Raw genomic sequence first — 26,832 nt, 5'->3', positions numbered from 1 at the left:
AAGTCCAATGACCCACAGTGGACTTTTTTGTGAGTGAGGATTAAACTATTTTTTTTTTTTTTTTGCATGCAACCACTAAGATTCGGGGTAGTTCATTATAGTATCTAACAATGAGTTATCTGACAAATGGCCAAAAGATTCTTTATAAATTAGCATACTTTTGCAGTCTTATCTCCAGTCATACACTCCATATGCTTTCACATCTTTATTCCATTGCTAATGTTGTTACCTTAATCATTGCTTGAAAAATATTCAGCCAGTGACACCTGGAATATTGTTTCTCCCCATTCTCCTTATTATCTTTTTCTGCATCTATAATTCAGAGTCAAAATTCAGTACCGTTGTAATAGCATTGTATGGTGATACATGGTAGCTACACTTGGAGAGAGCATAGCATAATTAATAGAGTTGCCAAATCACTATGTTATATACCTGAAACTACTGTAACCTTCTGTATCAACTGTATTTCAATTTTTAAATGCAATACCTGTGGCACCTGGGTGGCTCAGTTGATCAAGCATCTGACTCTCGATTTTGGCTCAGGTCATGATCTCAGATTTGTAGGATTGAGCCTCGTATTGGGCTCCATGCCCTGGGTGTAGAGCCTGCTTGAGATTTTTCTCTCCCTCTCCTTTGCGTCTTCTCTCTCTCTCTCTCCCTCTCTCTCTTTCTCAAAAAAAAAAAAAAAATGCATTATCACTATTAAAAATCCAACTTTTAAAAATAACCTGACCCAAAATATAATGCTTCCAAGTATTAAAATATACCATAAATCTATTAATTAAAATATATGAGAAAAGGGCAAATAAAAAGAATATCATCTTTAACATCTAAATATATATCAAAATTAATGTTCATGTCTTTTGCCCATTTCATGATTGGATTGTTTGTTTCTTGGGTATTGAGTTTAATAAGTCCTTTATAGATCTTGGATACTAGTCCTTTATCTAATATGTCATTTGCAAATATCTTCTCCCATTCTGTAGGTTGTTTTTTAGTTTTGTTGACTGTTTTTTTTTTTTTTTTTTTTTTTTTGCTGTGCAGAAGCTTTTTATCTTGATGAAGTCCCAATAATTCATTTTTACTTTTGTTTCCCTTCCCTTCATAGATATATCTTGCAAGAAGTTGCTGAGGCCAAGTTCAAAAAGCATGTTGCCTGTGTTCTTCTCTAGGATTTTGATTAATTATTGTCTCACATTTAGATCTTTTATCCATTTTGAGTTTATCTTTATGTATAGTGAGAGAATGGTCTAATTTCATTCTTCTGCACATGGCTGTCCAATTTTCCCAGCACCATTTATTGAAGAGACTATCCTTTTTCCCGTGGACAGTCTTTCCTGCTTTGTCAAATATTAGTTGACCATAGAGTTGAGGGCCCAATTCTGGGTTCTCTATTCTGTTCCATTGATCTATGTGTCTGTTTTTGTGCCAGTACAGTGTTGTCTTGATGATCACAGCTTTGTAGTATAACTTGAAATACAGCATTGTGATGCCTCCAGCTTAGTTTTCTCTTACAATATTCCCCTTGCTATTTGGGGTCTTTTCTGATTCCACACAAATCTTAAGATTATTTCACCAAAGAAGACATATACATGGTCAACAAGCACATGAGGAAATGCTCTGCATCACTTGCCATCAAGGAAATACAAATCAAAACCACAGTGAGATACCACCTCACACCAGTGAGAATGGTGAAAATTAACAAGACAGAAAACAAATGTTGGAGAGGATGTGGAGAAAGGGGAACTCTTGCACCATTGGTGGGAATGTGAACTGGTACAGCCACTCTGGAAAACTGTGTGAAAGTTCCTCAAAGAGTTAAAAATAGAGCTACCCTATGACCCAGCAATTGCACTACTGGGGATTTACCCCAAAGATACAGATACAGTGAAAAGCTGAGACACCTGCACCCCAATGTTTATAGCAGCAATGTCCACAATAGCCAAACTGTGGAAGGAGCCTCGATGTCCATCGAAAGATAAATAGATAAAGAAGCTGTGGTCTATGTATACAATGGAATATTACTCAGCCATTAGAAACGACGAATACCCACCATTTGCTTCAATGTGGATGGAACTGGAGGGTATTATACTGAGTGAAGTAAGTCAATTGGAGAAGGAAAATCATTATATTGTTTCACTCATAGGAGGAATATAAGAAATAGTGAAAAGGATTATAAGGGAAAGGAGGGAAAATGAGTGGGAAAAATTAGAGAGGGTGACAAAACATGAGAGACTCCTAACTCTGGGAAACGAACAAGGGGAAGTGGAAGGGGAGGTGGGCAGAGGGATGGTGTGACTGGGGGTGATGGGTGCTGAGGAGGCACTAGGCAGGATGAGCACTGGGTGTTATACTATATGTTGGCAAATCGAACTTCAATTTAAAAATATATATTAAATAAATAAATACATAAATAAAAAAATTAAGTATATGGCAATAATAAAGGATTTCAAATCAATGAGTAAAAATAATACAGTTAAAACATTATGTTGGGGACACCGGGGTGGCTCAGCAGTTTAGCACCTGCTTTTAGTCCTGGGTGTATTCCTGGAGTCCCAGGATCGAGTCCACATTGGGCTCCCTGCACAGAGCCTGCTTCTCTCTTTGCCTATGTCTCTAGCTCTCTATTTCTCTCTGTGTCTCTCATGAATAAGTAAATAAATAAAATGTTTTAAAAAAACATTATATTGGAATAAATAGCCATTTGTGGAGAGAGAGAGATATATAGATCATTTTCATAATTACAACTAAGTATTTATATATAAGATTTAAACATAAAATTACCAAGAGTAAATAGGTGCCTGACTTAGTTAAGCGTTAGCATAGAGAAGATTTTTCTAAGCATAATTCTAACACATTATAGAGAAATGATAATTCACAAAGAATTCATGAATCATTAGAAAAAACTAAATATCTAATAGCAAAATATTCAAGATACAAGAAGAACAATTCACAGATTAGAATAGTCCAAAATGTGAAAATATTTTCTTCATTTAATCTGAATTTAAACTTCATGAAGCCAGGATTCTTTACAAGTCTGTTCATCAAGATATCCTAACAACTTAGTTAGTCTCTGGTAAGGATTAATTTGGTAAATAAATGACTGTATGAGTGAATGTATGAATCCATCAATAATTAAATAAGTATCAGTCTGTGGTCTTTTTTGCTTATTAACTTCACTAAAACATCTGTTGGTATACAATGTCAACCTAGTTAAGCTTTCTGAATAAGAATTTCCAATACCCTTTTACAGGTAAGGGTCATATAAGAAACAGCTAACAGAATAAATAATCTAAAAACATAAATACTTGTTTTATGAGCTTGGGTAAATATGAAAAATCATGATTTAAAGACATCTATGTATGGTATGTGAAAGCAACAAAACTAGATGAACAACAAAATTTCAGAATGGAAACTATCTTGAAATAAGCTGTTACCAGTTGCCATTCATTTTGTTCCTAGGAGCATTTATTAAATTCAGGCATGTATTGAGCCAAGAAAAGGGATAATACTATGAGAAAGAGTAATTAGCAAAGCTTTTAGTGATGGTACAGAAATAGGAAACTATACTGGATATTACTCTGGCCCTAGCTGTCCTTTTCTTATGTAATTTCAATTATAGATGTATTACAAAAGCAAAATCTAAAGCTATATCATTTGAGAATTTTCCAAAAATACCGAAAGACATCAACCCAGAGATTCAATAAGCTCTGAGAAACCCAAGCAGAATAAATGAAAACAAAAACAAAAAACAAAAAATCCCCCACATGTTGGCACACTATAGTAAAGCTTCTAGAAACCAAAGACAAAATCATGCCAAATGTTCAGATCTAAACTCTCTGAAAAAGGCAACAGTTGAAACTACCCAACTAATCTCAAGCAGCATAATGAAATACTGTAAAGCAATGAGAGTGAACTATACACAATAATATTGATATAACCTATAAAGTGTTCAATAAAAGTATATGGTCACAAAGGAATATATATAATCCCATTTAGACATACTATAAAATTATGAAAACTAATTAAACACAGGTTTTACTCTCAGAGAAGTAGGGACTAGATGGATAGCTGGTGTACTGCTAATGTTTTTAATCTCATCCTGTTGATACAGTGTGTTTAGCTCAGAAAACTCAGACTATACATCTGTGATATATACACATTTCTGTATGCATATTATCCTTACATAAAATGCTTTAAGATAATTATAATTCTGGGAACTGAAAAAGTCCAATTTTTGACCATAGGAATAGATAACAGAATTGGAATAGAGGTAAAGTTCATTAGAGTTGAGAATTTCAAGAATATAAGCAGCCAAATGTTGGATACATGTTTAAATGGACATTGGCTGTCCTCCACATTAAGGCAGAACTTGAGAAAGCCTGTAAGCCAGCTGTAAAAATGAATAGAGTGGAATTAAGAGGTTGGAAGGCAATATTCCTGAGAATATTCATAAGGTAGCTTTTGGCAAAGAGTAAACTTTGAACAGGACAGTGAAAAGTAAAGATTTGGCATTAGAATTATGGAAAAAAAGAGAGTCCATGACAAATGTGTTGTGAGAAATAAGGATCCCTCACTTTAGAAGAATGCAGGTCAAACAAAAGACTACGGATGGAGCAATAAATGGGCTCCAGAGAGAGTGCTAGAAAGATTTGAGAGAGAGAAGAGTAAAAAAGTAGCATGTAGGATTAAAGGAGAGAGACAAAGAACAGAAAAAAAATGAATATATGAAAGATCCAAAATATTAGATGCTACCAAGGATAATGAGCTTCTGAAGATATCTCAAGTCATGTGAGTGGACTTCTAACCTTGATTATTCAGTTTGTGGCATATACTTTTCAAAGTATTTGGAGATATTGACACATGCTGATGCAGGTATGCATGGGAAATGAGAGGGCAAGGTTGTGCCTTCTCTTCATACTATTGCTCCAACTTTAAAATTTAAAAGAGGGGCACCTGGGTGGTTCATGTGGAGCCTGGGTGTCACCTGTGGATCCTACTACAAACAAAAAACAACAAAATGAAAACAAACAAACAAAAAAAACAACCTTAAAAGACTTCAGTAACTTTGATCTGGTATGGTAGATGCATTGGAGATAACTTATTCCAAGCATGCATACAAAATAAGAACTCTTCTATAACACCCTTGAAAAAGAATCCTCTACTCTCCCCTTTAATACTCCAAGCAATGGAGAATTCACTGCTTCATGCGATTTTTCTCTTCAATTTTAAATAATTCCAATTATTAGAAAGTTGTTTCTGGGGCTCAGTCAGTTCAGTGTTCAACTTTTGTTTTTGGCTCAGGTTATGATTTTAGGGTTGAGGGATTGAGCCCATGTCAGGCTCTGGAGTCTGCTTGTCCCTCTCCCTCTGCTCAACCCCCTGCTCTCTCTCTCTCTCTCTCTCTCACTTAAATAAATGAATAAACAAACAAACGAAATCTTTAAAAAAAGAAAATTCTTCCTAATCTTGAGTCCACATCTGCTTCCATGTAATTCCCATATATTATTCTTAGTTCTGCCTACTGGAGCCAAACAGAGCAAGCCTGCTTCCTGTTTCACATGACAGCACATCAAATATTTATTGACAGTTTGCATGTCACCAGTGTTTTCTCCAGGCCAAACTCCCTTAGGTCCTAGCTGTCTTAGAATCAATGGACTATGGAAACACAGATGATGTATCCTTCATTTCCAAACTACTAACACCTGTTTCAGATACTAAATGGTAGCAAAATAAAGAAAATTGTGGTCAGCATTTACACCTGGGGTTCCACTGGCATACTATATATTGAAAATCAAATGATTCGTCTTCAAAGTTATACCATTGTACAGTGGCTTCCAATACCACCATTGGATGCCTGAAACTGGATAGTACTGAATCCTACGTATAGCATGCTTTTTCTGTACTTGCATACTTATGATAAAGTTTAATTTATAAGTTAGGCATATTAAGAGATCAGTAACAGCAGCTAATTATAAAATAAAACAATTATAACAATATACTGTAATAAAATTTATGTAAACATGGTCTCTTTCTCTCTCAAAATATTTATGGTACTGTACGTACCCTTCTGATGATGATGATGATGATGATGATGATGTGCAATTATAAAATGCCTTATGAGGATATAAAGTAAGGTGATGGACGTAGGCACTGTAATAAAGCATTAGACTACTACTGACTTCCTGATAGGACAGAGCAAGGATCAGCTGAATCAAGACTGCAGTTGACCAAGGTAACTGAAACTGTGGTAAGCATAGTGTGGTTAAGTGGGGACTCTACTGATAAATACATGCTCCACTTCCACAATTCAAACATAAAATACACTATATATTGGTACTAAGGAATCACAATTATAGTTTCATGGTTGATAAGTACCAGTTATAAAACACTGATTTTATGAGAATTGTGGGTCAAATGAACTGAACCATGAAATAGCAAATGTGTCTAAAGATAATATTCTGTCATAAAGTTAAGTTATATCTGTACTCCAAAATTTTACTTTTGAAAACTTGGGAATAAAGAATTGCTTTAGGAGGTTCAAAGATTCCAAATTTCTCCAATTAATTTCTACTTGTTTCAGAAGTAGCCTCTAGACTCACTTGAAGCAAGAAAGGCATGGAAAATTTATTTATTTTTCTCTCTAGTGAGATGGACTATCCACGTAGTCCTGTTGATATGGCAATTATTGACTGTGGCTCTTTTTTGCTTGCATTTCTAGCATGATTCACCATATACTGTAACTTTTCCACAAACAACCTCCAAACTAAAAGAACCTTCTCTGAGCAAAATGCTTAGATGTTAGAGTGAATTCTGCAGCTGTATATGCCACCATGCCTTCTTTAAAAAGCTTCCAATGTGGTTGAGGAAATAAGACTGAAACTTCAGTGTAATTAGCATAGAGTGATCAATTGTAGCAACTGTGGCATGGATGCCACATGGATCATGGCATGGATGATGATGATAATATATAGATCTATCTATCTATCTATCTATCTATCTATCTATCTATCTATAATATTATATTATATATATCATAACAGAGCTGCATGTGAATCCTGCCTTATCATATATTAGCAGCATGGCCTTTGATCGATCACTAAACGATTAAACCAATATTGGGAGGATAATAGGGACTTTTATATTATAGTACTAAATAGCATCTTCTCTAATCTTCTAAGTCTCAAAATGACATTATAACTGATTTCTCCCTCACTATTGAAAGTGGTTTTCGTCTAGGTGTCCATAACATCATATTCTTCGGGTCTTCTACTCCACTGGCTACCCCACAGTCTATTTTGTTATTTTTTTCCCTCTACTCCAGAATTCTCAAAGTTGAACTGCTTCAAGAGTTGGTCCTATAACACCTTACCTTTCCTGTGTGCTTTTTTCTATCTGTAATCTCATATAGTACCACAGAATTAAATATCATGTATATGTCAGTGATCTCCAAAATCATACCTCCGGACCTCATCTCCTAAGTTGCAAACTCATAGCATTTATTAAAAATGTTAAGAATGTAATTAGATCTAGAGTTTATGTCTAATAAGTATCTTTGACTAAACATGTCCAACTGATAAAACTGGATTTCCCCACCTTAGAAATCTGTTCTTCCCTTACTCTTCCACTCTTAATAAATATAATCCTGTCCACAGAGTTCCTAAAGCCAAAGATAAGGCATAATCCTCAAATAATGTTTTCTTCCTTTGAAGGATCAGAAGTCCAAACTATCAGAAAGTCAAGTTGACTCAATTTCTAAAACATCTCCTAGATAAGTTAAGTCCTTCCACTTTGAATATAATTGCCCAAGTCCTGGCCCATCTTATCTTACCTTGACTAGATCTTCTAACTAGTTCCTACCCCTACTCTTGCTCCACACACAACAGAAAGGGTAATTTTTAAAAATACTATAGCTACCATCAGTCTCCTCACCTGCCTAAACACACACACACACATTGTAAAAGCTGTGGTCCAAATGTCAATGTAGGAAGACCCTGAAATCACCTCTTCCATTGAACACACCAAATTATATCTATTAATAGAACAATTCCTCCTGAAGAACTAAGGACTGAATGAAAAGCTACTGAATAACCAATGATAGAACACCAAGAGAGACAGAGACACAGTAACAAAGTGATCTCCTACCCTACTCACCAGACACTACCAATAGCAGTGGGGAAAGATACCACTGAGGGACCAGGAACAAATTCTTCTGTTTTTGGGAACATAAAAAATGTGGTTTAAAAGAGCAATTACCATAAAAAAGAGACAATACTAGAACTCTGCAAATCACTGAAGGAGCTGTGGGAATACTGCCCAGGTCAGAGGCACTGGAAAACAGCTCAGTTTACATTCCCACTCTACCTTAAAAGCCTAGACTGGAGCAGAGTCTGACACCATAATGGGTCAATCAACTCATTATCAATCAACTCATTACTGTAAACTTGTGGCCCCAGTGAGCCCACAATCCATAAGCCCACTCCAGCCTACATTGCACTGGGACACAGAAAAACAGCCACGGTTTAAAATGGCTAGAAGCTAAATGGCTGGAACACTCTCTCCCCATCCACCAGACCAGACTGGAATGGGGTCTGGCTCAGAGTGAACTTGCAAACTCAGTGAGCCAGGGGTCCTCAAGCTCATACCAGCTTCTGTGGTGCTAATGCACAGAAAGTAAGCAGTGAGCTTCTTATGAATTTTATTTTTGTGTTTTTAATTAAAATTTTATTGTGTCTTTTTTATTTTTCTAATTTATCTAGTTTTGGTTTAATTTTTATTCTCTTTAGTATTGTTCTTTTCTGTTTTCTTTTTTTCTTTGCTCTTTTTAATTTTTTCCTTCTCTTCTCGTTTTCTATTTTTATTATTTTCTTCTTTATGTAAAAGGCAGCAATTTAAAAGAGTAACTACAATATACAGTCATAATTCCAGGCAACCAACAAAAATCACCAAGCATACACAATCTACATAAGAGATACTATACACAAGACCACTCCTTCAAGTTTAAGAGAAGTAGCCATCCTACTAATCCAAAGAAACAAACACATAAATTCAAATAAAAGGGGAGACAAGAATATGTTCCAAAATAAATAACAAGAAAAATAACTCAGAAAAATAATGAAATGTCACAGAGACAAGCAATATGCCTGATAAAGAATTCAAAATAATGATCATAAAGATACCAGGCTGGGGAAAAGAGTCAAAGATCTCAGTGAGACTTTCAATAGACAGAAAATATTAAAAAGAACCAGTTAGAGTTGAGGAATTCAATAACTAAAAAAAAAAATAGGAAAGGGAATCAATAGCAGACTAGGGGATACAGAATAACATGTCAACAATCTGAAAGACAGGGTAATAGGAAGCACACAAGAGGAATAGCAAAAAGAAAAAAGGATTAAAAATGAGGCTAGATTAAGAGATCTCTTAGATAATATTGAACAAACAAACACATTACAAGAGCAAAATAAATGTATAGCAAATTTATTTGAAGAAATGATAACTGAAAACTTCCCTAATCTAGGGAAGAAAAATCTAAGTCCATGAAGCATTGAGAGTTCAAAAAAAAAAAAAAAAAGAGAGAGAGAGAGAGAGAGAAATCCAAGGAGATCCACAACACAGCAAATAAAAAACTAAAATGTCAAAGGTAAAGATAAAGAGAGAATCATTAATCAGCAAGAGAAACAAAAAGTTACCTACAAAGGAAAACTTATAAGGCTGTGAGTTGATTTTTCAGTAGAAATTTTGCAGGCTGGAAGAAAGTGGCATGATCTATTCAAAGTGCTGAAAGGAAAAACCTACAACTAACAATATGCCACTCAGCAAGAGTATCATTCAGATTTGAAGTGAGATAAAGAGTTTCTCAGACAAACAAAGGATAAAGGACTTGATCACCACTAAACAACCCTTATGAGAAATGTCAAATGAAAAGAAATGTCCATAATTAGAGATAAGAAAATTATGAATAAAAAGATGTAAAATATGACAGCATATACGTAAAATGTAGAGAAAGGAATAAAAAGGAAAGACAAAGGGGGAAAATGTGCTTTTTTCTTTTTTAGAATTTGTTTGAATTTAAATGACCATCAAATTAATATAGACTGCTATTTACTTAGAATGTTATAGATGAACCTCATGGTAACCACAAACCCTAAAAAAAATAAAGAAAAAGAAATCCAAACATAATGCTATAGAAAGTCATCACACACATACACACACACACACACACACACACACACACAAAGGGCACAAGAAAAAAAGAAAGGAACAAAAAAGATCAAGAAAAAGCAACTGGAAAATAAATTTTAAAATAGTATATACCTATCAATAATTGTTGTAAATCGAAATGGCCCAGGTGCTCTAATCAAAAGATGTAGGGTGGCAGAATGGTAAAAAAAAAAAAAAAAAAAAGAGAGAGAGAGAGAGAGAGAATTATCTGTATGCTCCCTGTAAGTGATTCACCTCCGATCTAAAGACACATACAAGGCAGCCCAGGTGGCTCAGGAGTTTAGTGCCGCCTTCAGCCCAGGGCCTGGTCCTAGAGACCTGGCATCGAGTCCCACGTCAGGCTCCCTGCATGGAGCCTGCTTCTCCCTCTGTCTGTGTCTCTGCCTCCCTCTCTGTGTCTCTCATGAATAAATAAATAAAAATTTTTAATAAAAAAATAAAGACATACAGACTGAAAGTGAAGGGATGGAAAAACATTGATGATGCAAATGGAAACAAAGAAACAAAAATGTCTAGGTAGCGGAGGGAGGAGCAAGATGGCGGAAGAGTAGGGTCCCCAAATCACCTGTCTCCACCAAACTACCTAGAAAACCTTCAAATTATCCTGAAAATCTATGAATTCGGCCTGAGATTTAAAGAGAGACCAGCTGGAATGCTACAGTGAGAAGAGTTCGCGCATCTATCAAGGTAGGAAGACGGGGAAAAAGAAATAAAGAAACAAAGGCCTCCAAGGGGGAGGGGCCCCGCGAGGAGCCGGGCTGAGGCCGGGGCGAGTGTCCCCAGGACAGGAGAGCCCCGTCCCGGAGGAGCAGGAGCTGCACTGACCTTCCCGGGCGGAAAGAGGCTCCAGGGAGGTGGAGCAGGACCCGGGAGGGCGAGGATGCCCTCGGGCTCCCGGGGACAGTAACAGCAACTGCGCGCCCAGGAGAGTGCGCCGAGCTCCCTAAGGGCTGCAGCGCGGGCGGCGGGACCGGCGGGACCCGGAGCAGCTGAAGGGGCTCGGGCGGCGGCTCCGCGGAGGGGGCTGCGCGGCCCCGGGAGCAGCTCGGAGGGGCTCGGGCAGAGGAAGACGCTCCGTGCGGAGGGGGCTGCGCGGTTCCAGGAGCAGCTCGGAGGGGCTCGGGCGGCGGCTCCGCGGAGGGGGCTGCGCGGCCCGGGAGCGCGAATCCACCAGCGCAGGCTCCGGAGCACAGGGCGCCGGGACACAGCCCAGGATCCGGCCTCCCCCGGGACAGGCAGAGGCCGGGAGGGCCCAGGACAGCAAGGACGCTCCTGCCCCAGCTGAGCAGATCAGCGGCCCCGCCCCGGAGCCTCCAGGCCCTGCAGACGGAGAGCTCCGGAGCTACTGCGGGGGCTGAATCCAGGTTTCCAGAGCTGCCCCGCCACTGGGGCTGTTCCTCCTGCAGCTTCACGGGGCAAACAACCCCCACTGAGCCCTGCACCAGGCAGGGGCACAGCAGCTCCCCCAACTGCTAACACCTGAGAATCAGCACAACAGGCCCCTCCCCCAGAACACCAGCTAGACTGACAACTTCCAGGAGAAGCCAAGGGACTTAAAGAACACAGAATCAGAAGATACTCCCCGGTGGTTCTTTTTTTGTTTGTTTGTTTTTGTTTTCGTTTTTGTTTTTGTTTTGTTTTGCTTTTTGATTTGTTTCCTTCCCCCACCCCCTTTTTTTCTCCTTTCTTTTTCTTTCTCTTTTTCTTCTTTTTTTTTCGTTTTTTTTTCTTTTTCTTCCCTTTTTTTTTCTCTTTCTCTTTTCTTTCCTTCTTTCTCTCCTCTCTTTTTCTCTTTTTCCCAATACAACTTGCTTTTGGCCACTCTGCACTGAGCAAAATGACTAGAAGGAAAACCTCACCTCAAAAGAAAGAATCAGAAACAGTCCTCTCTCCCACAGAGTTACAAAATCTGGATTACAATTCAATGTCAGAAAGCCAATTCAGAAGCACTATTATACAGCTACTGGTGGCTCTAGAAAAAAGTATAAAGGACTCAAGAGACTTCATGACTGCAGAATTTAGAGCTAATCAGGCAGAAATTAAAAATCAATTGAATGAGATGCAATCCAAACTAGAAGTCCTAACGACGAGGGTTAACGAGGTGGAAGAACGAGTGAGTGACATAGAAGACAAGTTGATAGCAAAGAGGGAAACTGAGGAAAAAAGAGACAAACAATTAAAAGACCATGAAGATAGATTAAGGGAAATAAACGACAGCCTGAGGAAGAAAAACCTACGTTTAATTGGGGTTCCCGAGGGCGCCGAAAGGGACAGAGGGCCAGAATATGTATTTGAACAAATTCTAGCTGAAAACTTTCCTAATCTGGGAAGGGAAACAGGCATTCAGATCCAGGAAATAGAGAGATCCCCCCCTAAAATCAATAAAAACCGTTCAACACCTCGACATTTAATTGTGAAGCTTGCAAATTCCAAAGATAAAGAGAAGATCCTTAAAGCAGCAAGAGACAAGAAATCCCTGACTTTTATGGGGAGGAGTATTAGGGTAACAGCAGACCTCTCCACAGAGACCTGGCAGGCCAGAAAGGGCTGGCAGGATATATTCAGGGTCCTAAATGAGAAGAACATGCAACCAAGAATACTTTATCCAGCAAGGCTCTCATTCAAAATGGAAGGAGAGATAAAGAGCTTCCAAGACAGGCAGCAACTAAAAGAATATGTGACCTCCAAACCAGCTCTGCAAGAAATTTTAAGGGGGCCTCTTAAAATTCCCCTTTAAGAAGAAGTTCAGTGGAACAGTCCACAAAAACAAAGACTGAATAGATATCATGATGACACTAAACTCATATCTCTCAATAGTAACTCTGAATGTGAACGGGCTTAATGACCCCATCAAAAGGCGCAGGGTTTCAGACTGGATAAAAAAGCAGGACCCATCTATTTGCTGTCTACAAGAGACTCATTTTAGACAGAAGGACACCTACAGCCTGAAAATAAAAGGTTGGAGAACCATTTACCATTCGAATGGTCCTCAAAAGAAAGCAGGGGTAGCCATCCTTATATCAGATAAACTAAAATTTACCCCAAAGACTGTAGTGAGAGATGAAGAGGGACACTATATCATACTTAAAGGATCTATTCAACAAGAGGACTTAACAATCCTCAATATATATGCCCCGAATGTGGGAGCTGCCAAATATATAAATCAATTATTAACCAAAGTGAAGAAATACTTAGATAATAATACACTTATACTTGGTGACTTCAATCTAGCTCTTTCTATACTCGATAGGTCTTCTAAGCAAAACATCTCCAAAGAAACGAGAGCTTTAAATGATACACTGGACCAGATGGATTTCACAGATATCTACAGAACTTTACATCCAAACTCAACTGAATACACATTCTTCTCAAGCGCACATGGAACTTTCTCCAGAATAGACCACATATTGGGTCACAAATCGGGTCTGAACTGATACCAAAAGATTGGGATTGTCCCCTGCATATTCTCGGACCATAATGCCTTGAAATTAGAACTAAATCACAACAAGAAGTTTGGAAGGACCTCAAACACATGGAGGTTAAGGACCATCCTGCTAAAAGATAAAAGGGTCAACCAGGAAATTAAGGAAGAATTAAAAAGATTCATGGAAACTAATGAGAATGAAGATACAACCGTTCAAAATCTTTGGGATGCAGCAAAAGCAGTCCTAAGGGGGAAATACATCGCAATACAAGCATCCATTCAAAAACTGGAAAGAACCCAAATACAAAAGCTAACCTTACACATAAAGGAGCTAGAGAAAAAACAGCAAATAGATCCTACACCCAGGAGAAGAAGGGAGTTAATAAAGATTCGAGCAGAACTCAACGAAATCGAGACCAGAAAACTGTGGAACAGATCAACAGAACCAGGAGTTGGTTCTTTGAAAGAATTAATAAGATAGATAAACCATTAGCCAGCCTTATTAAAAAGAAGAGAGAGAAGACTCAAATTAATAAAATCATGAATGAGAAAGGAGAGATCACTACCAACACCAAGGAAATACAAACGATTTTAAAAACATATTATGAACAGCTATACGCCAATAAATTAGGCAATCTAGAAGAAATGGACGCATTCCTGGAAAGCCACAAACTACCAAAACTGGAACAGGAAGAAATAGAAAACCTGAACAGGCCAATAACCAGGGAGGAAATTGAAGCAGTCATCAAAAACCTCCCAAGACACAAGAGTCCAGGGCCAGATGGCTTCCCAGGGGAATTTTATCAAACGTTTAAAGAAGAAACCATACCTATCGTCCTAAAGCTGTTTGGAAAGATAGAAAGAGATGGAGTGCTTCCAAATTCGTTCTATGAGGCCAGCATCACCTTAATTCCAAAACCAGACAAAGACCCCGCCAAAAAGGAGAATTACAGACCAATATCCCTGATGAACATGGATGCAAAAATTCTCAACAAGATACTGGCCAATAGGATCCAACAGTACATTAAGAAAATTATTCACCATGACCAAGTAGGATTTATCCCTGGGACACAAGGCTGGTTCAACACCCGTAAAACAATCAATGTGATTCATCATATCAGCAAGAGAAAAACCAAGAACCATATGATCCTCTCATTGGATGCAGAGAAAGCATTTGACAAAATACAGCATCCATTCCTGATCAAAACTCTTCAGAGTGTAGGGATAGAGGGAACATTCCTCGACATCTTAAAAGCCATCTATGAAAAGCCCACAGCAAATATCATTCTCAATGGGGAAGCACTGGGAGCCTTTCCCCTAAGATCAGGAACAAGACAGGGATGTCCACTCTCACCACTGCTATTCAACATAGTACTGGAAGTCCTAGCCTCAGCAATCAGACAACAAAAAGACATTAAAGGCATTCAGATTGGCAAAGAAGAAGTCAAACTCTCCCTCTTCGCCGATGACATGATACTCTACATAGAAAACCCAAAAGTCTCCACCCCAAGATTGCTAGAACTCATACAGCAATTCGGTAGCATGGCAGGATACAAAATCAATGCCCAGAAGTCAGTGGCATTTCTATACACTAACAATGAGACTGAAGAAAGAGAAATTAAGGAGTCAATCCCATTTACAATTGCACCCAAAAGCATAAGATACCTAGGAATAAACCTCACCAAAGATGTAAAGGATCTATACCCTCAAAACTATAGAACACTTCTGAAAGAAATTGAGGAAGACACAAAGAGATGGAAAAATATTCCATGCTCATGGATTGGCAGAATTAATATTGTGAAAATGTCAATGTTACCCAGGGCAATATACACGTTTAATGCAATCCCTATCAAAATACCATGGACTTTCTTCAGAGAGTTAGAACAAATTATTTTAAGATTTGTGTGGAATCAGAAAAGACCCCGAATAGCCAGGGGAATTTTAAAAAAGAAAACCATATCTGGGGACATCACAATGCCAGACTTCAGGTTGTACTACAAAGCTGTGGTCATCAAGACAGTGTGGTACTGGCACAAAAACAGACACATAGATCAGTGGAACAGAATAGAGAATCCAGAAGTGGACCCTGAACTTTATGGGCAACTAATATTCGATAAAGGAGGAAAGACTATCCATTGGAAGAAAGACAGTCTCTTCAATAAATGGTGCTGGGAAAATTGGACATCCACATGCAGAAGAATGAAACTAGACCACTCTCTTTCACCATACACAAAGATAAACTCAAAATGGATGAAAGATCTAAATGTGAGACAAGATTCCATCAAAATCCTAGAGAAGAACACAGGCAACACCCTTTTTGAACTCGGCCATAGTAACTTCTTGCAAGATACATCCACGAAGGCAAAAGAAACAAAAGCAAAAATGAACTATTGGGACTTCATCAAGATAACAAGCTTTTGCACAGCAAAGGATACAGTCAACAAAACTCAAAGACAACCTACAGAATGGGAGAAGATATTTGCAAATGACATATCAGACAAAGGGCTAGTTTCCAAGATCTATAAAGAACTTATTAAACTCAACACCAAAGAAACAAACAATCCAATCATGAAATGGGCAAAAGACATGAACAGAAATCTCACAGAGGAAGACATAGACATGGCCAACATGCATATGAGAAAATGCTCTGCATCACTTGCCATCAGGGAAATACAAATCAAAACCACAATGAGATACCACCTCACACCAGTGAGAATGGGGCAAATTAACAAGGCAGGAAACAACAAATGTTGGAGAGGATGCGGAGAAAAGGGAACCCTCTTACACTGTTGGTGGGAATGTGAACTGGTGCAGCCACTCTGGAAAACTGTGTGGAGGTTCCTCAAAGAGTTAAAAATAGACCTGCCCTACGACCCAGCAATTGCACTGTTGGGGATTTACCCCAAAGATACAAATGCAATGAAACGCCGGGACACCTGCACCCCGATGTTTCTAGCAGCAATGGCCACGATAGCCAAACTGTGGAAGGAGCCTCGGTGTCCAACGAAAGATGAATGGATAAAGAAGATGTGGTTTATGTATACAATGGAATATTACTCAGCTATTAGAAATGACAAATACCCACCATTTGCTTCAACGTGGATGGAACTGGAGGGTATTATGCTGAGTGAAGTAAGTCAGTCGGAGAAGGACAAACATTATATGTTCTCATTCATTTGGGGAATATAAATAATAGTGAAAGGGAAAATAAGGGACGGGAGAAGAAATGTGTGGGAAATATCAGAAAGGGAGACAGAACGTAAAGACTGCTAACTCTGGGAAACGAACTAGGGGTGGTAGAAGGGGAGGAGGGCGGGGGGTGGGAATGAATGGGTGACGGGCACTGGGTGTTATTCTGTATGTTAGTAAATTGAACACCAATAAAAAAAAAATGTCTAGGTAGCAATATTTATATCAGACAAAATAGACTTTAAAAAAAAAGATGGTAACAGGAGACAAACAAGGGCATTACATAATAATAAAGTGATCAATTCAATGAAAGGGATTAATAATTATAAATATCAATGCACCCAACACTGGAATACCTAAACACATAATCAAATATTAATGGACATAAAGAGAGAAACTGATGGTAATACAATAATAGAAGGGGCCTTTAATATCCACTTGCATCAATAGATAAATCATCCAGACAGAAAATCAATAAGAATACAATGTCTTTGAATGACACATTGGACCAAATGGATCTAATAGATATATACAGGATATTCCACCCAAAAACAACATTATTTTCAAGTGTACATGGAACATTCTCCAGAATAGATCGATTACATATTAGACCATAAACAAACCTTAATAAATTTAAGAAGACTGAAAGCATACTATGCATATTTTCTGATCAGAATGGTATAAAACTTGGAATAGATCAAAAAAAATAGAAAAACCACAATCACATAGAGACTAAACAGTGTGATACTAAACAACTAATGAGGGAGTGAAGCAATCAAAGAAGAAATTTAAAAATACATGGTGAGAAATGAAAATGAAAGTACAACAGTCCAGTCTTTGGAACAGAATGAAAGCAGTTCTAGAGGAAGCATATACACTACAGGCCTGCCTAAAGAAATAAGCAAAAGCTCAAATAAACAATCTAACCTTACACCTAAAGGACCTAGAAAGAGAAAAACAAACAAAACCCAAAGTGAGAAGTAAAAAAGGAAATAATAAAATCAAAACAGAAATAAATGACATAGAAACTAATAAAAATAGAGAAAACCAATGGAACCACAGAACCCCATTGCATTTCAATACACTATTAAAGAGATAAAAATCATATGACCATCAGTAGATGGAGAAAAGGCATTTGACAAGATTCAACATCCTTTCATGATAAAAACTTTCAACAGAATCGAGTTAGAGGGAGCATACTTCAACATAATAAAGGCCATAGGTGGAAAAACTTGCAGGTAACAGCATACTCAATGGTGAAAAACAAAACTTTTTCTCTATGATCAGGAACAAGACAGGGATGCCCACTCTTGCCACTTTAATACAGTACTCAACGTCCAGGCCACAATACTCAGACAAGACAAAGAATAAGAGATATTCATATTGGCAAAGAGGTTAACGTATCAGTAATCACAGACATGATACCATACACAAAACCCTAAAGACTCCATAAAAAAAAAAAAAAACTACTAGAAGTAATAAATGAATTCAGTAAAGTGGCAGGATACAAAATTAATACCCAGAATTGGTAATGTTCCTGTAACACTAATAATGAAGTAGCAGAAAAAAATTTTATAAAAACACCATTTAATTATGTACCCCAAAGAATAAAATACCTAGGAATAAATTTAACCAAGAGGGTAAAAGACCTGGACTCTGAAAACTATAGAATACTGATGAAAGAAACTGAAGATTGACATGAACAAGTGGAAAGATACTTCATGCTCATGGATTGGAAGAACAAACATTGTTAAAATATTTGTATTACCCAATACTATCTACATATTTAATGTAATCCCTATCAAAATCCCAAAAGCTTTTTTAAAAAACTAGAAAAAGAATCTAAAATATGCATTAAACCACAAAAGACCCCAAATAGCCAAAGCAATCTTTTTTTTTATTTTTATTTTTATTTTTATTTATTTTTTTTTAATTTTTTTTTAATTTTTATTTATTTATGATAGTCACAGAGAGAGAGAGAGAGAGGCAGAGACACAGGCAGAGGGAGAAGCAGGCTCCATGCACCGGGAGCCTGACGTGGGATTCGATCCCGGGTCTCCAGCCCTGGGCCAAGGGCAGGCGCTAAACCACTGCGCCACCCAGGGATCCCAGCCAAAGCAATCTTGAGAAAGAAAAGCAAACTTGGGAGGTATCACAATACAAATTTCAAGATATACTACAAAGCTGTAGTAATCAAAACAGTACGGTATTGGTACAAAACAGACAGAATAGGAGGAAAAAAAGATGAATATATGGTTAATTAATCTATGACAAAAGAGACAAGAATATAAAATTTGGGAGTCACTTTAGTAAATGAGAAAGTTGGACAGCTACATGTAAAAGAATGAAACTGGGCCACTTCTTACACCATAATACAAAAGTAAGTTCAAAATGAAGTAAGGTCCGGGCAGCCTAGGTGGCTCAGCAGTTTAGCACCGCCTTCAGACCAGGGCATGATCCTGGAGACCCCGGATCGAGTCCAGCTCCCTGCATGGAGCCTGCTTCTCCCTCTGCTTGTGTCTCTGCCTCTCACTCTGTCTCTCTGTGTCTCTCATGAAAAAAGAAATTAAATATTTTTTTAAAAATGAAGTAAGGTCCTAAATGTGAGATTTGAAATCATAAAATCCTAAAAGAGAGCATTGGCAGTGATTGCTCTGATTGGCTGTAGCAACATTTTTCTAGATACATTTCTTATGAAAAGGGTAACAAAAACAAACAAACAAAAAATTATTGGGACTACATCAACATAAAAGCTTTTACCCATAAAGGAAACCATCAACAAAACAAAAAAGACATCGAATGGGACAAAATACTTGCAAATGATTATGTCTGATAAGGGGTTAGTATACAAAATATTTAAAGAAATTACATAACACCAAAAAATCAAACAATCCAAATAAAAAATGGGAAGAGGCCTTCAGCTGACCCTTTTTCCAAAGAAGAGAAGGGGTACATAAGAAAATTTTTAACATCACTCATCATCAGGGATATGCAAATCAAAACCATAAATGAGGTATCACCTCTAGAATGACAAGAAACAATAAGCGTTGGTGAAGATTTGGAGAGAAAGGAATTCTTGTGCACTGTTGATGAGAATATAATTTAGCTACTGTGGAATGCAGTAGGGAGATTTCTCAAAAATTTAAAAATAGAAATACCATATGATCTGATAATTTCAGTATTGGGTATTTACCTAGGGAAAATGAAAACACTAACTCAGAAAGATATATGCACCCCTATCTTTATTGCAGAATTATTTATAATAGCCAAGTCATGGAAGCAATCTACATGCCAGTCAACAGGATAAGGAAAAAGAGGTATATATACACAATGGAGTATTACACAACCACAAAAATGAGATCATGCCAGTCGAGACAATGTGTACGGACCTGCAGGGTATTACGCTATAATAAATATATCAGACTTAGAATGCCAAATACTGTATGATTCCATTAATAAATGAATATTTAAAAATGAATAAACAAACAAAAAGTAGAATCAGAACTACACATGCAGTGAACAAACTGATACTTGTCAGAGGGGACACAGATGGGGGACTGGGAAAAAGAGTTGGAGAGAGGGAGATACAGGCCTCCATTATGGAATGAATAAGTCATGGGTATGAAAAGCAGAGCATAAGTAATATAGTCAACAGTATTTTAATAATGCAATGGAACAGATGGTAGCTGTACTTGCAGGGAACATAGCATAATACATAAATATGTCAAATCACTAAGTTGTACACCTGAAACTAATGTAATATTATGTGTGAAGTATACTCAAAAAATGAATAGGCAAATAAAAAGCAGAATCAGATCTATAAATATAGGGGACAAACCAATGGTTGTATATAATGTAACACTGTGTATCACCTATACTCAAATAAAAGATCATATAATCTTTTAAATGAAAAAAAACACTCTGAGGGTTCAACAGCCTATGCAAAACAATTGAAACTCTTCATATGTATGAGGCCCTACATGATCTGATTTGGCTATTTCTCAGACATCATTGCCTATAACTCTCCCTTCTCTTGCTGTGTTCCAGTCATACTAGCCTCTTTCAACATGGTGATAGCTCCTTTAGTCTTGGAACCTTTATAATAGCTGTTTCCTCTGCCTACAACTGTGTTCCACATCTCTTCATGCCTGGGTTCTTCTTGTCATCCATGTCTCCTTTTCTAAGAAAACTTCCTTGAGTGTAAAATAAACATGACAGCCTTGAGAATTCTCTCAGACTCTCATCCATAGGGAGCACAGCTAACCCAAATATTGTATTTTGGTATTCATCACGGTCTTTGTGCCAAAGTCATGTCTTCTCCAAATAATGACTGAGTTTGGTGGAGATACTAAGGCACACCCATTGCTAGGAGACATGGGACTCCCCTGATAGCCATATTTAGCTTGAAGACTCACAAATGGCTTTACGAAACCTTAGACTGTACAACAATCTATGACACATCCACCCAAACTTCCTTCCTCCCTCCTTTACTCAAAGTCACACTTGCATCAAGGTATTCAGTTCTCCTAGCTTCCCTCATCTCCCTCCATCTCCATATTTTCCCTGACATAAGCATTTCCACTAGTAAAAATCTTGCACATTTAAACCCTTCTCTTTGTGCCTGTTTTTCCAAAAACCCCAATTAAAACCCCAATAAAAATATTTGATTCTTAGGCATTAATGAGTTTTAAAATCTGCATATTGTAATTAAAAATTGTTTTATTGTTTCATTATTCAGTCCACATACAACATTGTCCCCATTTTATGCATTAGGAGCTGAGGCTCGGAAAGAATAAATGACTTAGGCTAAGGATCATAATAAGCAAGTGTGAAAATAGAATTTGCCTTCTAACTCTAAACACTTTCCGCCGTATCTATTGTATGCCCTCCTGTGTACTAAGGAGGGCTTCAGAGATGCCTGTAAAGACTGCAATCTCCACCAGATCTGCATCCAAATTATGCTCTGAGGGTTTGTACTTTGGTTGTGACTGACCCTAGGGTTATGCATTTAGTTGGGAGGACAGAATGCTTAGCATTTTTATTATACATGACATTCTTCTTCGGCAGTAAAACAGGCACTCTTTACATTATGCAAATGTATTTTCTTCTGGCCTCTCATTATTTTAGTGAATGAAGTCTATGAAGGGTCAATGTCTTTGTCAGCAATGGGGTGGATGCTGGCAGTGTGACGGGACAGAAGTTGCAGCCCGTTAGCACTCATTGTCAGCAGTAAGCTGTGATCCTACCTCTATTGCCCTAGCAGAGCCATTTAACTCTCCCTTCACACCAACCTAGAAGAAAGAATTTCTTTTCCTTCTGATATTTGAAAGCCAGATCCACTTACTTGTCCAAATGCCCAGCAGAATGGCTGCTGGCTGTTTGGAAGCGTTACTTTATCAAAACTTTACTGTAAAGACTTTCTACTCCTTCATTCAACTATCATTCCTGGACTAACACTCCTGCTTCTTGCTTCTCAAGAAGACTTAACAAACCTCAGAGAGGCCAGGGTGTGCAGCCACCAACTTGAAAATCCTGAAATATTCAAAGTAACAGGAATTCTAGTAGTATAGTTCTTCTCTGTGAGATTTGGATGGCATGCCATCATCATTTCCTTTGGAAAAGCCCTAATCTGCCAACATAACACTCATATAAAATTTGCACCATTTCTTCCAATACAAGTTTTCTTCCGAATTTTATATTTAGGTGTATTTTAATTTGATATATAGGCACAGTGGGAAGCTATTTGTTGAAATAAAAACATGTAAGGAGAGAAAAAGAGGTTTGCTGTCAGAATCATAGGAAAAGTGCTATATATTTAAAGGATGAATACATCATGAGTTTCTAAAATAATGAGACTGATTTTCAAATATAGTTTATATATACCTCCTTAAGACTGATTCATTTTTTAAAAAAATTTGCATCAACACTACTAATTTTATTATGTTTAACAAAGTTAGAGGACACACTGTAATTTTTATACAAAATTTGGTTAGAATGAAATGTCACTATTCTAAATTTTTTTAAAAATTGAGTTTTCTGATGGCAATTTTATATGGGAATCCATTCACTCATATAGTATCATCTTTTTGCAGAAAAAAATGAAATGCAAAGAGGATAATTAAGTTTTCCAAGGTCATACAACTGGTTAGTGACTGAAAAGGGATTAGAATCCAGATTTGCTATCACATAATTACTCTTATGTCTGTCCTCATCTTGCAAATATCTGATCACCATGGTATAGTGTAATTGGTTCTTAACAATATAGTCCATATATGATACACAAAGGTAAGATGACTTTATCTTGGAAGTGTTGTGGTTTTGTATTACTAGTAGTGTCCAAATAGCAGTTGGGAACCAGATGTCAGAAAGTTTAGGGAGATTTCTAAACCTGGTTTGGAGAAAGTAGGACTTGAGTTGAACTTTGAAGAATGGAGTGAGATCCAGGACAACCAAGAGAAGACAAGGGATTTAAAGAATAGTCCCAGAAAAGAAGAGTGTGAGAAGCTGGAGGACGTAGCTATATTGCTATGAGTAGAAGAGAGGCTGAAACACAGGCTGGAGAAATCAGACAGATCAAATGTGTGGCTCTTGGAAGCTTACTGGAGAGGAGATGCTAGTTAAGTGTGTTGGACTCAAGTGGGAGCTGGCCTAGATAAATGGCCAAGGCACAAAGTGGTTGGCAATGAGAGAGAGATCTTGGAATTTTTCAGAATCTGAATTTCTGTCCAGCCCTGTATTCTGACATAAACTTGCAGTCAAGTTTATATGGTCTTGCTGTACTCAAATGTGGATGCATGTGGCTTCTAAATGAAGTTTGTAGTCACATATTACAAGGGAAGGTGGTTTCTCTAAGAGTCAAATGCACTGAGCAGTAAAACAAAATGCAGACTCAGGAACCACAGACTTGACATCACGAACTGCTCTGGAATTGATAGAAGTAGCATAGCATGGATTAGTGCAAGAAGGAAGCTGAGGACCATGAAAACAATAACTCCTAGCAAGGAGAAGAAACAGTGAAAAGTTTACAGAGAGGGAACTTGAGAGGTCCAACGATACAGAGAAGTAAAAAGAAGAGTATGTAAAAAAAAAAAAAATCATTTTCTCTTCCTTCTCCCCATGCCTCTACTTCCCACTTCCATGTAAAAGACATCAGCACGTGCTCAAGTACCATCACTCATTACAAATGCCTTTAAAGTGGATGGGGACCCAAGTGAAACATGTGTCTCAGAAGCAGATGCAACTTCACAGAAGTTCAAGATCCCACAAATGACAATACAAACTGTTAACAGCATAAAACATGTAGACAAACATCAAAACTGAGAGGGAAAAAAAAAAAACCCTGTTTTCATATTTAGCAAAAAAAAGTAGGCCAATAACTTAGGTATTTAAATTGATGCATGAACCCCACAGGGCAGGAGGAAATCCAATGTACTCCAGAACCAAATTACAAGGTAGAAAAGTTCAATTCACATAAATACATGGATTAACTGATCTGAGAACTGGGTTCAGTTGTCACCTTTGGGAAAATAAAATCTGTCATATTAATAACAAGAGTATTAACATGATCCTCCTATTCAAATGCTAATCACAATAAGGGCTTTTCTACGTGTTATCAAGCAAAATAAAACATTTTTCAAATATAAAGATTCTGCAAACTTCATAATACCTCCAGAGCCTTATTAAAAGTGTTCACACATATAAGTAAAATTAAATTCCAGCCTAATCACCTCAGGCAGATATCTTTCCATGTGAGGTGTCTTGCCCCCAGAGTCGCATCTGAACAACCATACGCAGGGGATTTCACAGTGATTTATCTCTTGTGGTATTACATATATTGAATTCAGATTATTTATGTTGCAAAACTAGTAGTTTAATGATCTGGAGGCCATGTCCACAATCTCAGCGCCTAATCACTTTGGCCAGGGTGGAAGAGTACTGATATTTAAAAACAAAAAACAAACAAAAACATAAAAACCCAGAAAACCTCCTAGAATGAGACTTGTTTCTAGAAGGTAAGGCTGCCAAGGCTTTATATCTAAGAAGGAATTACAGCTTATATTCAGAGCACGATAGCCCAGATTCTTCAGGTAGTTTGGAAATAAATGACAACCTCATTAGGCTCAGAAGCTTACAATCCTACGCCCTCTGCACTCAAGTAACAAAGTTAAAGCCTCAATCGCAGAAAGTTCCTTACAGATTTCATTCAACTATCTAGTATAGTGATGAGCATCACATGGTATTTAGCAAAGACCTACGGATTTATTCTCATTGTATAAAGTGTACTAGGAGAGTGAAGACTCAGCTGCAGAAACTGCAACTTAACACAATAGAAGCATATCCCCACTCATCTCAGTCCCTTTGCTTTTGCCATGCAAGACATGGTTCTTTTCAACTTGTGTCACCATCATATTTGAGGGCCTTTTCTCACTCTTTCACTGAATTATTTAAATTCACTCAGCCAACTAGTAAAGAGACTAAGTACGGAAAATAAGGGACAAGAGAAAACAGATTGATAATACAGTCCCTACTGCATAAACTGCCTAATTTGTGTTTAAATTCAAAAGGAAGAATTTCAAAGGAGAACATGAGAATGATAGAATAAGTGACAAAATCCTGTAGGTAGGGGTGCCTAGATGGCTCAGTTAGTTAAGCACCTACTTTCAGCTCAGGTCATGATCCTGGGGTGCTGGGATCCCTGTTGGGCTCCCTGCTCCGCGGGAAGCCTGTTTCTCCCTCTCCCTCTTCTTTTTCCCTCTTTCTCTTTCTGTCTCTCAAATAAAATAAAGTTTAAAAATATAATATAACATAATATAATATAATATAATATAATATAAATAAAAATAAAAAATCCCCTAGGTAAATTATAGCTTCAACAAAGAAAATTCAAAGAACAAAAGGTTATGCCCCATGCGTCCATTCCTTCAGTCAGCCAGTGACATATACTTTGTCCAGTTGGTCTTTTTCACATCCTCAGAGCTGACTTTGAGTCTCTGCAATCACCCTCATACCCAAGAGTGTGCAGGATACTGGAACAGTGTGTTGGGAAGGGGAAACGATAAGTAGAGGAACACAATGTGGTGGGAGCAAGAATAGAGACATTTTAAAAGGTGCTACCTTCTCTGGATTCTTCTTTGTATCTGCTCAGTCTCAAGTTCTTTGTGACAACAACACATTTGCCTTTGAAATGCCATTTCTTGGAAATGGTGTGAGGAACATGTAGTATCTGTGTTAGAGAAAATAAAATAGGAAAAATACTTAAAATATACTGAATAAAAATTAAACATTAATGCCTAGTCTATAACAAAACCATAAAGGTATTTATTCCCTCTAACCTAATCACTGTTTTAATGAGAATTTATCTTAAAGAAATCATTCAACAGAAGCAAATTGTTTTATAAATCAACAGGTCTGTTGAAGAGTAACTTATAATAGTTTAAAAATAGAAGAATAGCCAAAACACCTAATATTTAAATTACATTTACTTGATGGGATATGATAGACTCGTTAAAATCATACTATTTTGCCACATCAAAATGCTTATATCCCTGTTTTAATAGAAGCAGACAATGAAATGTTTCTTTAATATAGACTATAATACACATTAAAAAATGAAAGTAATTGCTTTACTGGGATGATGAAATGACAGGTAATTTATTAATTCAAACATTATCTTTAATATTGCTACATCACCTTCTCAGTAATTAAAACATTTATACCATCTGCATGTGGGAGGAGAAACATACAATTTATTATTCATTCTGGAAAAATTGTGTTTTCATAAAATTACTAGGATTTGTCATCTGGTACTTTTTATTTGGGCTGCACGTCCCCCTCTTCCCCAACTGTATTGCTTTCTTCTTCACAGTATCCTCCTCCAAATCCTTTCTCCTACTCTCTTCAAGCACATTTTCTCCAGAATTATAACATTCCTTTTGGCCCCCAGAGGGCTGAATTCTTAAGTAATGGGGAAAGCCTGCAGCCACGTCCATTTCCAGCAG

At 37.4% G+C, this 26,832-nt stretch overlaps 1 long non-coding RNA gene across 1 annotated transcript in view; it reads right to left on the bottom strand.

Annotated features, from left to right (window-relative positions):
- The window catches only part of LOC111090523, a 76,977-nt gene that overhangs the window by 31,942 nt on the left and 18,203 nt on the right, over nt 1-26,832 (bottom strand). Inside the window, exon 4 of the long non-coding RNA XR_005371831.1 lies at nt 25,949-26,057. This is a non-coding gene — a long non-coding RNA (uncharacterized LOC111090523). The remainder of the gene's footprint in view (nt 1-25,948; nt 26,058-26,832) is intronic.

The sequence above is a fragment of the Canis lupus genome, chromosome 17 (assembly GCF_011100685.1).
Source record: "Canis lupus familiaris isolate Mischka breed German Shepherd chromosome 17, alternate assembly UU_Cfam_GSD_1.0, whole genome shotgun sequence".
Taxonomy (NCBI): Eukaryota; Metazoa; Chordata; class Mammalia; order Carnivora; family Canidae; genus Canis; species Canis lupus.
This window is presented reverse-complemented; position numbering and strand designations above follow the sequence as displayed.